The 13,973-nt window shown below is 45.3% G+C and overlaps 1 protein-coding gene and 1 long non-coding RNA gene across 5 annotated transcripts in view; one reads left to right on the top strand and one right to left on the bottom strand.

The window, feature by feature from the left end:
• Window positions 1-12,646, bottom strand: part of CEPT1 (choline/ethanolamine phosphotransferase 1) — a 244,332-nt gene extending 231,686 nt beyond the window's left edge. The window contains exon 1 of one of the 4 annotated variants that reach the window (XM_069633666.1): window positions 12,559-12,646. The gene's annotated coding sequence lies outside the window, so the exon portion shown is untranslated. Of the gene's footprint in view, window positions 1-12,357 lie in introns of all 4 variants that reach the window. The other 3 variants (XM_069633668.1, XM_069633667.1, XM_069633669.1) reach the window with 3 other exon arrangements.
• Window positions 12,647-12,742: 96 nt separating this feature from the next.
• The window catches only part of LOC138520113 (uncharacterized), an 86,043-nt gene continuing 84,812 nt past the window's right edge, over window positions 12,743-13,973 (top strand). Inside the window, exon 1 of the long non-coding RNA XR_011282796.1 lies at window positions 12,743-12,870. This is a non-coding gene — a long non-coding RNA (uncharacterized lncRNA). The remainder of the gene's footprint in view (window positions 12,871-13,973) is intronic.

The raw sequence follows: 13,973 nt of genomic DNA, 5'->3' as shown, positions 1-13,973 counted from the left end.
TTCTGATACCCTTGTATTTTAGACAATGATAATCAGTGTGATTCTCAATAATAGTACTCGAGCAAACAAAATCAAAGGTTGGAGCACACGATTTTCACTAATGATGTGGCCCTTCATGCTGCGATACCGCTTCTTGGGGAAGAGTCACCTTGTCTGTTTTGTTGAAAAACAAGTTTAAAGTCTTAGCGGAAGGATGAGGCAGTCCATGATGTTCTTCAGTGTTAGAGTTGAGTTAGGTCTAGAGAGGCAAATGTTATGAATTTGCAACCACCCAATCGGAATTCATTAAAGGAAGGCTGTCGGGATAACATGTTTATAATATAATCCTGCCACAAATCACAGAACGAAACTGAGGACCTTTTATGCAGCAATTGTTATGGGAGATGAAATTTGAATTTAAATCTGTAAAATAACAGCCAAGCACTGTCTGGCAGAGTGCCAAAGACATTCTCTTCTAGGTTTTTAAAATGTTGTTTCCATTGGGAGAACAATTTCATTGACATTTAGCCTTGAAGGAGTTCACAGGATTAGCACACTGTATTTTGCTTGCCTTATTTGATCTATGTCTAAATGCCTAGAACAGAAGGCTGCCTTTCCAAAACGAAGGCTTGCCTGCAAGTCAGTCGTGTTACCTGCGTCCCGGTCCTTTTCAGGGGTGCTGCACACTCCCCAGACCCCTGCACTGCCTGTTCCTCCCCCTTCACTTACCTGCTGCAGGATTCAGCTGCCTTCCTAGTCGGTCTGCAAGCCGAGAAGACTGAAGCCTAACTCACAGCCTATAGACCTTGAACTGTCATCAAGCGACTACACTCAATGGAACAGCAACCTCACTGGATGCCATTGTCAGCAACACATCTCTAGAAGATTGGTCTTCAATAAAGAGGTTCATGCTGGTATCCTTAATAGTCCAAGGAAAATTGCCCACGAGCATTAGGGGCTCTGCAATATAGTAGAATAGAAACACTGAAATGTTGGAGGAACTTCAACTCAGGGAAAGGGTCAATTTCAAACTGTGCTCTCTCTAGTTTTGTAGTTTATTTGTGCATGTTTCTTACCCTTTCCTCTTGCCTAGTGGACATTCATATTCCTTCCTGTTCTCAACACTGTATTGAAACTTAGTGAACACACTTAAGGTACATTTTCTCTTTTAATTTGCGTTTGAAATTCTGTTACTAGGTTTTTTGCTGCACTACAGAGTTAATTTAAGATGGCTTTTTTTTGCACTTATGGCTTATGTACCAACCAATATGCTGCATTGATATGAGGGATACCTGTAGCTTTGCATAGTTTGACCTGCTTAGGTTGCTATGGCAAGTCGATTCCTTTGACCCGATCTTTGTCCTAGAACAGATTTCCTGCACTTATTGCACTGTGACAGTATGGAGAAACGTTATCTTTAGCCTGCATTTTTGCCATACAGCACAACCATGGTTATTGATTAACCACTAACCCTAAAACATGATTTTAGTTGTTGACAAAACAGTTGTACGAAAAGGTTATTTGCACGTGAGCTTAATCCATACACAATGACTGGTTGCTCCAGTAAATGCCATCATCCCCACTGTCTTGAAGCGGAGGGGATGGGGGTGATGGGGGTGGGGGTAAGAAGAGACTACTTTGCAAGGTGACAGGTGCCAAAAACAAGCATTGAGCAACTGAACTGCTCATTCACATTCTTTTAAAGCAGGAGGGGAGCGTAACACAAAGGAGGGCAGAAGTAATGACCACAGAAACCTGCCATGTTAAGAGTAGGGTGGAAGTACATTGTGTGAATTTGACTGGCATAAAGCAAGTCTGACAAGATTTGGTGCTGCCACACTGTAGTAAAAGTAGATGAAGGATTGCACAGGGATCGTTTAGGATTGGCTTATCAAGGGAAACACTAAGTGACCATATGTCTAGAACATGGATTTCATATAAAAGGCTTGGAGCCACATGTTCTTTCTTAAGAGGTAGACCAGCGTCCACTGCAATGGAAGCAGAGACTACATTATCTCCCTTTTACTGCAAATGAGATCTGGTTACCAAAGCTGCACTACTCCATTTCAGAGGTAGTGAAAGAGGAACCTTTTGGCTGTTGTGGCCTATTAGCGTGCTGATCGGGTCCCCACATGCACAAGCAAGCCAGCCTAGAACCGTGGATGCAATCATGTGAACGTTTGCACCTTGTGGACAATTGAACGTTCTTAAAAGTACCTATTTGGAGTTCGTCTCCCTAAAAGAGAGGAAGATTGAAGAAAAATCAACATGAAGTGACCAGCAGAGAAGCTTCCTTGATGGGTGCCGTTTGCGCTGATCTAACTCTCAGAAGAAACCAGAGCCCAAATGGATGGGCCTATTCAGACAAAGACTGCACTAGCCTTTAAACGTCATTTGAATTTGCAACCGTTTTTGTATTCATCTTCAAATTACTTTAATTTCGTCATGCACCACCTTAACAGGGATCCAAAGTAAAGTACTCAGCAGTCTCTAATTTCTCCCAGCCCATCATGACAATTGAAAAACAAGCAACCCAGACATCAAGTTGACATTTAGAAGCATTCCCAAGCTATGAACGTTTCGTTCTAGACTCCCTTTGAACTGTTTTCTTTTTTTTCCCTCTTTCTTTAAGTGATTGGTTAGGATGACCTCGATCTCATGACTATTTTCGAGTGGGTGTTCATTTAATGTTGGTCATGCTTTTTTTTAAAAAAAACATTTAAAATGTTTTAAATTCACAAACTTCATATAATGGGGTATGCACAACGTTGAACTATGAGATGCAATTAATGGTGCATCATAATTAATCAGATTTACAAGTAAGCCTCGAACAAGCAATATGCAAAAGCTAGGTTTTTAAAGATTGAGTAAAAAGGAAACAATTTATGACAAATATCCTGAGATAAGGAAAGATAAATCAGATTTGATTCAAATAATTAAGCAATCTAAGGCATAAAGTTACTAGTTACCTTAGTACATGACAGACGGAGACCCAAAGGGGACTCTGCTTATCTGAGGAGTCATTGTCAGGAACCATGGTAAAAGTGAAAGACGCCAACGTAGTCAAGTCAGTAGATTTCAGTGGAAGAGGTGATCCTGAAATTACAACCTTCTCCAAAGGTCAGGAAATGGAATAAGCCTTTGGGGCTTTTATTCTTGCACCTTTAGTTGGGGTAACTAGAAATCGCAAACTTTGAGACTTACCACCCACTAGCCACTCATCATTAAAGGGCCACTATGCAACCTTTGCAGTAGGCACTACGGCAAGCTGTGCAGATCTGCCTCTGCCCACTACCATGCAGCTTGTACAGTCCTAATGCCTGAGGCTCGCCATGCCATAATGACCGCTTTGCCTCACTAAGAAGTTACCCACCTCTGCTGAAACCAGCTTCTACATAGCTGCTCAAGAATGCCCACTACAGTCCAAATGGGAGCCATGCCGTGCCATCCCCTCGCCTAGCCAATGCTCTGGCCAGCCTGCAAGCCTATGCTGAACATTGCCCACTGGGCCTTTGTGTAATGTAGTCATTGTGGCCCATTGCGCCTTTGTGTAATTCAGTCACTGCCTAGGCTGATCTTTGCCCACTGCGCCTTTGTGTAATTCAGTCACTGCCTAGGCTGATCTTTGCCCACTGTGCCAGTGTGTAATTTAGTCTATACTACAGCCCACTGTGCCTATGCTGAACCTTGCCCACTTTGCCTCTGTATAATTTAGCCACTGCAGCCCACTGTGCCTATACTGATATTCGGCCTACTATGCCACTCAGTGATTTAGTCTTGTAGCCCATTGTGCTTATATTACTTGAACCTTAGTCACTGTAGCCCATTGAGCCTATGCCATCTTCTGCCCATCTGAAACAGCCCACCCAGCCTACTGTGCTTATTGGAATTCTGTTCCACATCATGAGTAGCATACCTTGCGGCCTGCTATTGTTCTCACTTCTAATTATCTGCCATCACAGAGAGGATAGTTGCCTCCCCACAGCGTTCGAGACCCCTAAACCATTCCTCCATGCCCATCCTCTCTACCGACACCAGCATGAACACCCAGATCTGAGTCCCTCAACTAAGTTTCCTAGCAACCCATGCAGCCTACTCCGTAGAAACGCTAGGCTAAGAGCTAGACTCTCGAAACTCCATGAGCCTCTGACTAGAACCCTACCTCTGACCAACAAAAGATCCAACATCCAGAAGGCTAATATCGTCCATCTCAATAGCCGGAGACCTCCTCCCACCTTCACCAAAATTGAACCGTCTCATCCGACAGCCCCCACCTCAAAGGAGGATTAATAAATGCCAGATCCCTGACAGCACATGCCACAGACCTTGTGATTTGATAGTGCTCGATAACCTGACTTCATTGCTATTACAGAGTCTTGGCTGCATGACGCAGCAGGACCACTACTCTCCTTAGCAATCCCGGAAGACTTTACAATACTTAGGCAAGACAGAAACAATACGCACGGTGGCGGTATTGCTATCATTGCAAAGACTAGCTTAGGTATGAGAATTTCGCCTACAACAGCATCCGACTCATGTGAATCGCTCACTATCAAACTTCCATTAGACAGCTCCCAAACATCGACCATCACCTTATCTACAGGCCACCTGGACCCTTAGGGACTTTCGAGGAGGACTTCCACAACTTACTCTCCAACAACCTTAAAACCTCCTCCAAACTACCTGTCCTAGGCGACTTCAACTTGGGTTTCAACGACCCCCTAGATAAGAATGCCACCATCATTGCCAACTCCCTTTCCAACTTGGGTAGGATGCAAAATACTCTAGAGCCCACTCACAATAAAGGGAGAATCCTTGATTGGCTAGCAGACTAATATTGGCGGTGCAGTTATAAAGCCATTATCCCTCAACCCTGGACAGACCATTTCTTCCTGTCATTTGAACTATCTACCTCCAGACCAACCCCACCAGCACCCATCATGGCCCCGCCTTGCCCAACAAAAAGAGCATCACCAGAGATAAAGTAATCCCGGCTATTCTACTTACCCTCAGATTAGAGGATCACTTAGACCCAGAAACATTAGTCAATGAATACATCAAAATGATGTTAACCACCCTTGACACATCGCACCTCTGAAACTCAGACAAAGTAAACCCAAATCTGACCTAAATTAATGGCTTACCTCTGAACTAAAGGATCTGCGACTACTTAAGAGAAGTTGCGAAACAGCGTGGAGGCTTACCCCTTCAGAAGATCATAAAATGAAATTAACAGAAATCTCCTCCCAATATGCCTAACAGAATTCATTCAATGAGCGTATTTCCAATGCCAATTCAAGCAGGAGGGAACTGTTCACCATCCTCAAGGAACTAGTCACCCATCCCCATTCCGGATATATGTTCCAAAGATAAAACCTGGTGTTCCGATATTCAGCAAGCCTTATCAAATAAAATGTCCTTACTCCAAACAAAAATAGCCAAAAAGAAAGCCTCCCTTACACAACCATCTAAGACCAACAACTATATTATAGACCTTGCTTCAAAGGCTCAGGACCCAGCTATACGGTTTAGGTTCTCTAAAACCTCTATCCTTGAGGTGGAGAAAGTCATATTCTCTCTCAAGCCGTCAAATTGTCAGGGCGATTCCTGCACTACCCAGCCCATAAAAGATGCTGCTAGGGATCTTTCCTCGTTTATTGCTAAACTCGTCAACTCCTCATTCATGTCCGGCACGGTGCCTACCAAACTAAACCAATACCACTGCTCAAAAAGCAAACGCTACACCCTCTTATACCCACAAACTACCGTCCCATCACAACAGTCCCCTTTCTGCTTAAAATCTTGGATAAGATTGCCTATAATCAAATCCAAAGTTTTCTGGAACACCACAAACTCTTAGGAAAGCGCCAATCAGGATTCTGTCCCCAACACGGCACAGAGACTGCCCTCATTGACCTGAGGGCACAAATAGATGAACTAAGAGATAAAGGAAAAATGGCTCTCCTTTTGAAGCTGGACCTCTCGCCAGCATTTGACCTCGTGGATCATGGGGTACTTTGTAGCCATTTAGACTCTGCCGCACATTTCTCCAGAGGTCATAACTTGGATTGAATCCTTTCTCAGCAACAGGACCACGAGGGTGTTCTCCCCATCGCCAGCGGCTGTCCCAATCCCTATCCTGTGCGGAGTTCCTCTGGACTCGTGTGTCTCCCCGACTCTATACAACATATTTACTAAGCCCCTTTTTGATGATCTAGACCATCTCGGTATCACCTACACTAACTATGCAGATGATACCCAGATTCTCCTTCCACTTTCCAGGGATTACAATAAGGATGTGGCCTTGGTAAATGTGGTGTATATCATCGTCCAGGTATGGATGGCAACCCATGGTCTATGCCTGAACGATGATAAAACAGAGCCGATTATCCTGGGGACGCATTCCAACCTCAAAAAAACGTAGCCAGGACTACACCTCATTTGAAATTGACGGGAATATCATCAATGTGTCTAAAGATCTGGATACCACCCTTTCTTTCGACAAACAGGTGAAGTCCTTGGCTTCGGCCACCGCCTACACATGCAAGCTCATTGGAGCAGGCAAGCACTTTCTCTCTGACAACTGCCTCATCCTAGCAAGAGCACTAATCCTCTCGAAGATCAACTATTGTAATGCCCTCTACATTGGAGCCAATAAATCCATCACCCACCGAATTCAAATTTTACAAAATAACGCCCTGTGAGCTGCCCTCTGTGTGTCTAAAAGATCGCACATTTCAAAGATCAGGTGCCAAAACAACTGGCTGTCCACCCAAAATAAAATCCACTTAAAAGTAGCGCCCCTGGTTCACAAAGCCCTGAACAATGCCGCACCGAGCTATCTCAGTAAGAAACTCACAAAAAGAAACCACACGCGCCCAGCCAGAAACGCAAATGCCAACAGCCTCATCATTCCAAGATTTAGGCTAACAAAGGCGGGGGGTAGCAGCTTCCAGGTTCAAGCGGCCCAACTATGGAACTCGCTGCCAAACCCCCTACATGAGGAGCAGCCCTTTCCGAAATTCAGAACCAACTACATTAATCTGCTGAGGTCTGCCAAGGATTAGCCCATTAGCGCCCATCTTTCCTCATGCCACCCTAGCATATACACATCACTAACCTGCTCTCCTTTGATCTTATGGACCTCCTCACACTGCCCACATGGCCGATGAGCCATTTGGTGCCTGTACATATACGGTCTTTATTATACCTTTGTACTCTTTTTGCCTGTGTATGAAAATTGCAATTGCCGCTTACCTGTGATATATTGTATTTGTATTTTGTACTTTATATGTAACCCATGACCCTACCCTGTAACTTAAGCTTCGCATTTTCTGTACTGCTGCGCCTGGCTACCTTCGGGTCTGTTGCACATTATAAGTGAATAAAACAAACAAGCATGCCACTTTAAGTATTGAAATGGCAAATCTGCAGCAACATAGGTGAAATCTAAGGGAACCGTGTGTGCAAATTAAATGTAAACTCCCTTTTCATGAGAAATGGGTAAACCCAATGCAAAGAGTCTGGTAGGTTTTCTACATTACACAAACTAATTTAATTAAAAAAATAAAAAACGACATGTATTGTTCATCCGGACCACGGAGCCCCCCCTGACATTGGGAGAGGTCACTCCACAAACTCTTAGCTCCATAACAGTTTAGAAACTCAATTGCCCACATTGTAGTTTCACCTAAACACAGACTGGCTGCTCTGTTTTTGATGGTAAGATTTTATGACGTATAGCACAGATATTCTTGAGCTCCCTGGTCGCGCATTCCCCGCCAAGGCAGCCTTAATGGGTTACGTGTATACCTGCAGGATATTCACGCCGATGATGCCTGGAGTTGTAGGAGACCTCTCTGGTCTGTACACTCATCGTCCTCCTGACCTCATCAGTAATGTCAAGGTCCAAGTTGCACGATCATTTGGATCATGCCTTGGTGGGGGTTCCCTGTGTGCAGTCAAGAACCAGGCTATATGAAGAAGAAACAATGCCCCAGGCACCCTACACATTCATACAAAATCCAGCACAGGGTTATTGGGCGGCATTACTGGACACTCCAACCCCAATCGCTTGAAGACCCTAACCGGCCCTGTGTAATGAAGCCACTGAAGACTTCTGGTGCACTACACTGTACATCTGCTGCCACAATAACATTCCCATCCACATATGCTCCAATGTGCCAAAGCCATTTCACACCGACGGCCGCTCTTTAGCACCAACCACCCTGGGGAGAGCAGGGATGCAATTCCACAAGGGGCGCTAGCATGGAAAGGGCGGTTCACCCCAAGTCCCCCCATTTTACACCAGGACAAAAGTCACACTAGCAGGATCGAAGGGCCAGGGGTCTGCAAACGGTGGGGCAGTACCGACATACTGCACCCCCTCGCAGAATCTCTCTCCAGTTTAACATACTGGGCGTGTGCGTCCTTTGAGAACCAGAAAGCTGCATTTTTAGCTTGCTCCGCCATCCAATATATCCTGATGTTATGAGCAGCAAACCTTCCTTGTGCATGAGGCATAGCATGTATTCCATTTAAGGTCCACTGACCCATAATGCCACACAAGCATGGACACATGCATCCAAGTCCTTGAAGAATACCGCTCTAGGGCATAACAGGTTATTTTGAAAGTATTACAGCAGTTTGGGGAGCACTACCGTCTTAAGGAGGGCTTTTTTACCCACAATAGTCAATGGCAACCGCACACAGGAACCCAGCTTTTCGCAAGGTGCGTTATAAGTAGCATAGTTGCGATTGAACATGAAGTGTGTTGTCTGGTTACCGTAACCCCCAAACACCTCATCTTCCTGGGTGAGCAGGAAAAGCAGAGAAGATCTTTTGCCTTACTAACGCAATGTGAACCTAAAGATGGCAGATTGGGTGCAATTAACCCGAGGTCCAGACAGATTCCTGAATACATCCTGCATAACCGGCGCCAAGTGCATGTGTGGTTTCCTTATATACAGTATTGTGTCATCAGCATAGAGGGATATAATCTCTGGCTCCACAGACAGACTGATCCCCGTGTCCGTTTCTGCCTAATCAAGTCTGCTAATGGCTCTAGAACTATAGCAAACAGCAGAGGCGACAAGGGACATCCATGAGGTGTGCCCCAGGTCATGTTAAAAGGGGTTCAGAGCATCCCATTTGTGCTGACCCTGGTAGAAGGAGAGGAGTACAGTAGCCGCACCCATGAACAAAGCCAGTGCAAAAGCTGCATCTACCCAGTACTGCATACATAAATTGCCATGACACCAAATCAAAGGCTTTCTGTATATCCAGTGTGGCAGCCACTGCTTGGGCCACGATATTGAAAAGCGGATGTAGGTCGATTGCTGGGAAGCCGCCTGCTTGGTCAGGGTGAATTATGTGTGGGATATATGGTGTCAAGCGGGCAGACAGAATCTTGGCAAAGATTTTGATGTCCAAATTGGTCAGTGAGAGGGGGGAGTAAGAGCCGAAGAGTTCGGAAGGTTTTCCATGTTTGAGCAGCAACATGATCACTGCCTCTCAACTTGTCTAGGGCTTTGACCCACACATCAAGCAAGTAGGGAGCCAAGAGATTTTTAAATGTCCGCCGAACTCGGCGGTAAGGCCGTCTGGACCCAGAGCCTTCCCGGCGGGCAAGCCTTCAATGGCTCGGGTTGTATCACCTAGCAAGATGGAGGCAACTAACTGTTCTGGCCTCTGCGGATAGTTGTGAAAAGGGGAAACCGCCAACAAATCATCAATGTTAGTGCGCAACCATGCATCTTTATTGGAGAAGAACTCTCAATAGAAGGTTCTGACCAACCAGTTAACCTCAAACTGGTATGTACCAGGGCGCCAGACCCATCAATCAAGCAATGTACCCACCTGCTCCCGCTTCCCATAGCATCTCACCGTCAACGGGGTATCCGGAAATCACGGCTCCCTCGCAGAACTAATCTGGTGCCTCTTCAGCCTACGAGAGTGAAGTAGTGGGGGGACGACAAACCGACTGCTGTTGCTCCAGATGGCGGACCCTTACTTCACTATTTCTTGTCATAGTTTAAGGACCCCCTATTCTGTGGCCATCACAATGCCCAGATATAAGCCTTGAAGGCCTCAAAGTGTACCGCCCAAAGACACAGACCCCACATTTGCCTCAAAGTATAATGTAACATGCTCCCCAAGGTTACTCTCAAAGGCGACATCCAGTAGCGGCTGCGACTTGAACCTTCAGCCGGAGTGGGGTTTAGGGACCCCATCCATCTGAAAGGGTAATCAGAATGGGGGGAGTGATTGGAATAGGCCCTGGGTAACACATTGGTTCGGGTGACAACTGAGCAGACTATCCAAAATCAACCAAAAAACAATGCGGGAAAGGGAATTGTGCACAGAGGAATAGCATGTACTCTCACGAGGATGTGGTGCCCCCCCCATTGCATAGCTCAGTCATTCTATCACACACCATCCGAGCAGCCTTCGTGAATGACTTAGTGGCAAGGCCGGTTTTCGATCCAGACGTAAAACTAGTATGGTATTGAGATCACCACCACAGAGGATAGTCATTAGGGGCTAGAGGGCCAACATATCTGTAATCTCGTTTTAAACCTTCGGATCATCCACGTTTGGCTCAGAGGTTTAATAATATCGATTCTCTCCCTGCTAGTGCCCCGTAAACCAACACACCGCCCCGTAGGTCTTTGTACATTTTTCTGTGGGTGAAAGGCACAGTGCTATGAAGCAACCCCCCCACCCAGCTTGCGTGGTGTACGCTGTGTAGAACCTATTCCCACCCCAGCTCCTATCAAAACCCTCACATCCAGCAGCCATGGCATGGGTTTGTTGCAGAAAACTTGGCCCTGAAGCATACGTTTCTACATCTCAACTGGATTCCACCAGCCTTCGCACATTCCAGCTCAAGCACGCAAATTCACCCATAGGCGTTGTACCATACATACATTGACCTACAACAGGTCAGCAACTGAGAAAAATCCCAGTCAGATCTCCACTGTCGCCTGTGAGGCAACTGTGTTTCTGTACCGAACGTATTTTGAATTCCCAACATAAACCCCCTCCCCCACTTGCCTCCTCCTCCCAATTAGGAGAATGTATCCCCCCAAACTTCTCAATCCCAACAACACTGCAACATTGCATGGGGAGGCCGGTGCACGGGTGCAACCGGGCTCTAGCACAACCCGGAAAAAGCATTGACTTGAACACAATCTGCATTTAAGGGAAATGGAAAAAGCTCAGCACAAGAAAGCATTTTAATGGCACCTACACCCTCACCGCCCCCGATTACAACTACACCAATACAGAACACAACAGTCATGAAGCATGTATCTGTGACACGAGTCTGTTTGCTGCACCCCGGGCCATAGAGCAGGATTCATTCAGGAATTTCATGGCCTACTCCAGCAAAGTAAGTGAATTACAAGCCACAGAGCTTCCTTGAGGTGGGTTGGAGCCACAGCTGAAACACAAGTCAATATACATCCACCGGCAAAGTCACACTGTGCGGGTAGCATTAGTTTATGGCTATATGTAGTGTCACTAAACAGGAAATTCAAGCGTGACTAACATTTCATGTAGGGAGAAGTTAGTAAACTTGAAAGATAGAATACCATTTCATAGAATTCACCACATACAGTACAGACAGTGGGCCATTTGAGCCTCAAAGTGTCCTGTGGCAAAGTAATACGCTCGTCTTCAACTCCATGCACATTTCTTAGCCACATTTGTTCCTAATGCAGTTTGCCTGTCTCTTATGTAACACATACAACACTCCCAAATACACATACTACCTCATCCTTATTTTCAGAATTGTACCCCACAAGTGCTTTGGCCACATGGCACCTCACTTCTACGGCGTAAAACGCGGCATGTTTCTGCTAGATCTGTCCAGCCTCTTAGTGCCAAGCAAACGCCCTTGACTAAGTTCGGCCGGTTACTTTTCTGGCTCCCCCACCTGCGTGTGTATACATCATCATTTCCACTACCACTGTGTCGGGTTCTGCCAAACTCAATCCTGCTCCTCAAAAACACCAGCATCAGTCCTCAAGACCCTATCGGCAAAAAATACCTCAACTGCAAGCTATAAATATCGCCAATACTCCCGCACCGGCTTGGCACACTGTTGGATTCTCTCAAGATGTCCTGCTACCCCTTCACACTGGGAATAACGGCACAAGGTTACTCCATATACTAAAGATTTTGTTTTGAGATCCTTTTCAGCTAAATAATGAGTTATTTCCCAACTAAGTGTCCTGACAAGTCGAACCTGGTTTTAGCAATACTCCCACTACGTCCATTGAAACATCTGAACTAAATTCTATGTTACTCAAAAATAACGTGCGCGAGTGTTCTTAAAATTCTTCCCATGTAATCTCACGGGCTATAGGAACTCACCGGTGCTGTTCCTACGACTTGAAATCCAAGAAAATAACATTGGCACGACTATGCGGACGCATGGACTACTTCGTGCACCCAGTAACGCTTTGCCTGACGGGCCCCACCCTCGTTTCCGCCGCGGCCGATTAGTAACAGTTACTGAAACACCACTCCCCGTCTCTCAACGGTGCGCACACACCCGCTGCTCTACTGACCCACCTGAGCCTCCACCAACACGATGGTGTCTAGTTCCCATCTGAGAAACGGACCCTGGCAACGATGCACCTCCTCATCACGTGACATGGACGTTGCGCTCAGAAACCGTACGTTTTACGTTAACCGGCGAGCCCCTGCCCTTCAGCGCCACGTGATCCATGCAGGAGCGGGAAGGCAGTACCCGAAGGCATCGTGGCTAAGAAACAAGGTGCACAGATTATTCCTCTGTGATTGAGAGCAACGGCAGTGCTAAGTAAATTCACAACTGAATTTATTGTAAACAAATAGCGGAATACCGATGGTCTTGTATACAAGGTAGGCGTGATTTGCCCTGTGTATAACGGGTTTGGGGGTTGCATTTTGGAGATGTTTTCACGTGCAGCAGTTTTGGGGGGGATTTGACATGTTCACTGTTAAGGGCCCATTTAGGGATTTGACGTAGAGACTGGGGTGGATTGGCCTTTACACAGAGGAGTATATGGGGATTTGTACTTTTGTTCTTTATTTTTATTCATTTATTTATTTGCATTTATATAGCGCACAGCAGTCCTGGGGCATGGTTCTGTACAGGTGGAGGGAAATCTTTCTTGTGCTGAGGGGGTCAGACTTGTACTTTTTTCCTGTGCAAAAGGAGCTGATTTCGGGATTTGTCCTGTGAAGAGAGTGGGATGGAATTGTCCTGTGCAGAGGAGTATTTGGGCTTTTGTTCTGTGAAGCAGAAGGAGGTCAGTTTTGTCGTATGTAGAGGGTTGGATTTGGGCATTTGTCCTCTGCAAAGGCACCAGTTTGGGTATATTTTTGGGGTATTTTACAGGAGGGCGATTATCAGTAAGTCAGGTTACAATTAGGGTCTGGATCTTGCCCTGAGCAGTCTTCATGGGGAAGTTTGAAGAGGTTTGTGGATTGAACTGTGAATGCAAGGCGCCTGTGTGGACCTTTGTAAAGGACGAGCAAATGGTATTTATAAAGCAGGGCCAGGGTCGTCATTGTATAGGAGGAGACAGAATAACTTTAATAAAGGGGTTGCGAAGGGGTGTTTTTGCAAGGGACAGTGCATAGGGCCATAATGTGAATTTATGGAGAGGGAAATTTTATTTAAAAAAAGTTTAATCTATTTAAAATGTCCTTGGGAATGATAAAACACCTCAAATTTCCATTAACACATTCAAATTATTTATTTATTTAATGTGATATAGTTTTAAAATTAAACTTCTCACATAGTTAAAGCCAATACATATATTTATAAGAAAAAAAATAATTCAATACATTTACCTTTAATCATTTATATTGCATAATTACATACTACCAAATACTTTCACAGTCATGACATCAACGTACATAAATATTAATCCATACAAACAAACACACAATTACTTCTAAAAAAAACAATATTTTGCCACAATAGTTTAAAACTCTAA

The sequence above is a fragment of the Ambystoma mexicanum genome, chromosome 13 (assembly GCF_040938575.1).
Source record: "Ambystoma mexicanum isolate Mex_15411 chromosome 13, UKY_AmexF1_1, whole genome shotgun sequence".
Taxonomy (NCBI): Eukaryota; Metazoa; Chordata; class Amphibia; order Caudata; family Ambystomatidae; genus Ambystoma; species Ambystoma mexicanum.
This window is presented reverse-complemented; position numbering and strand designations above follow the sequence as displayed.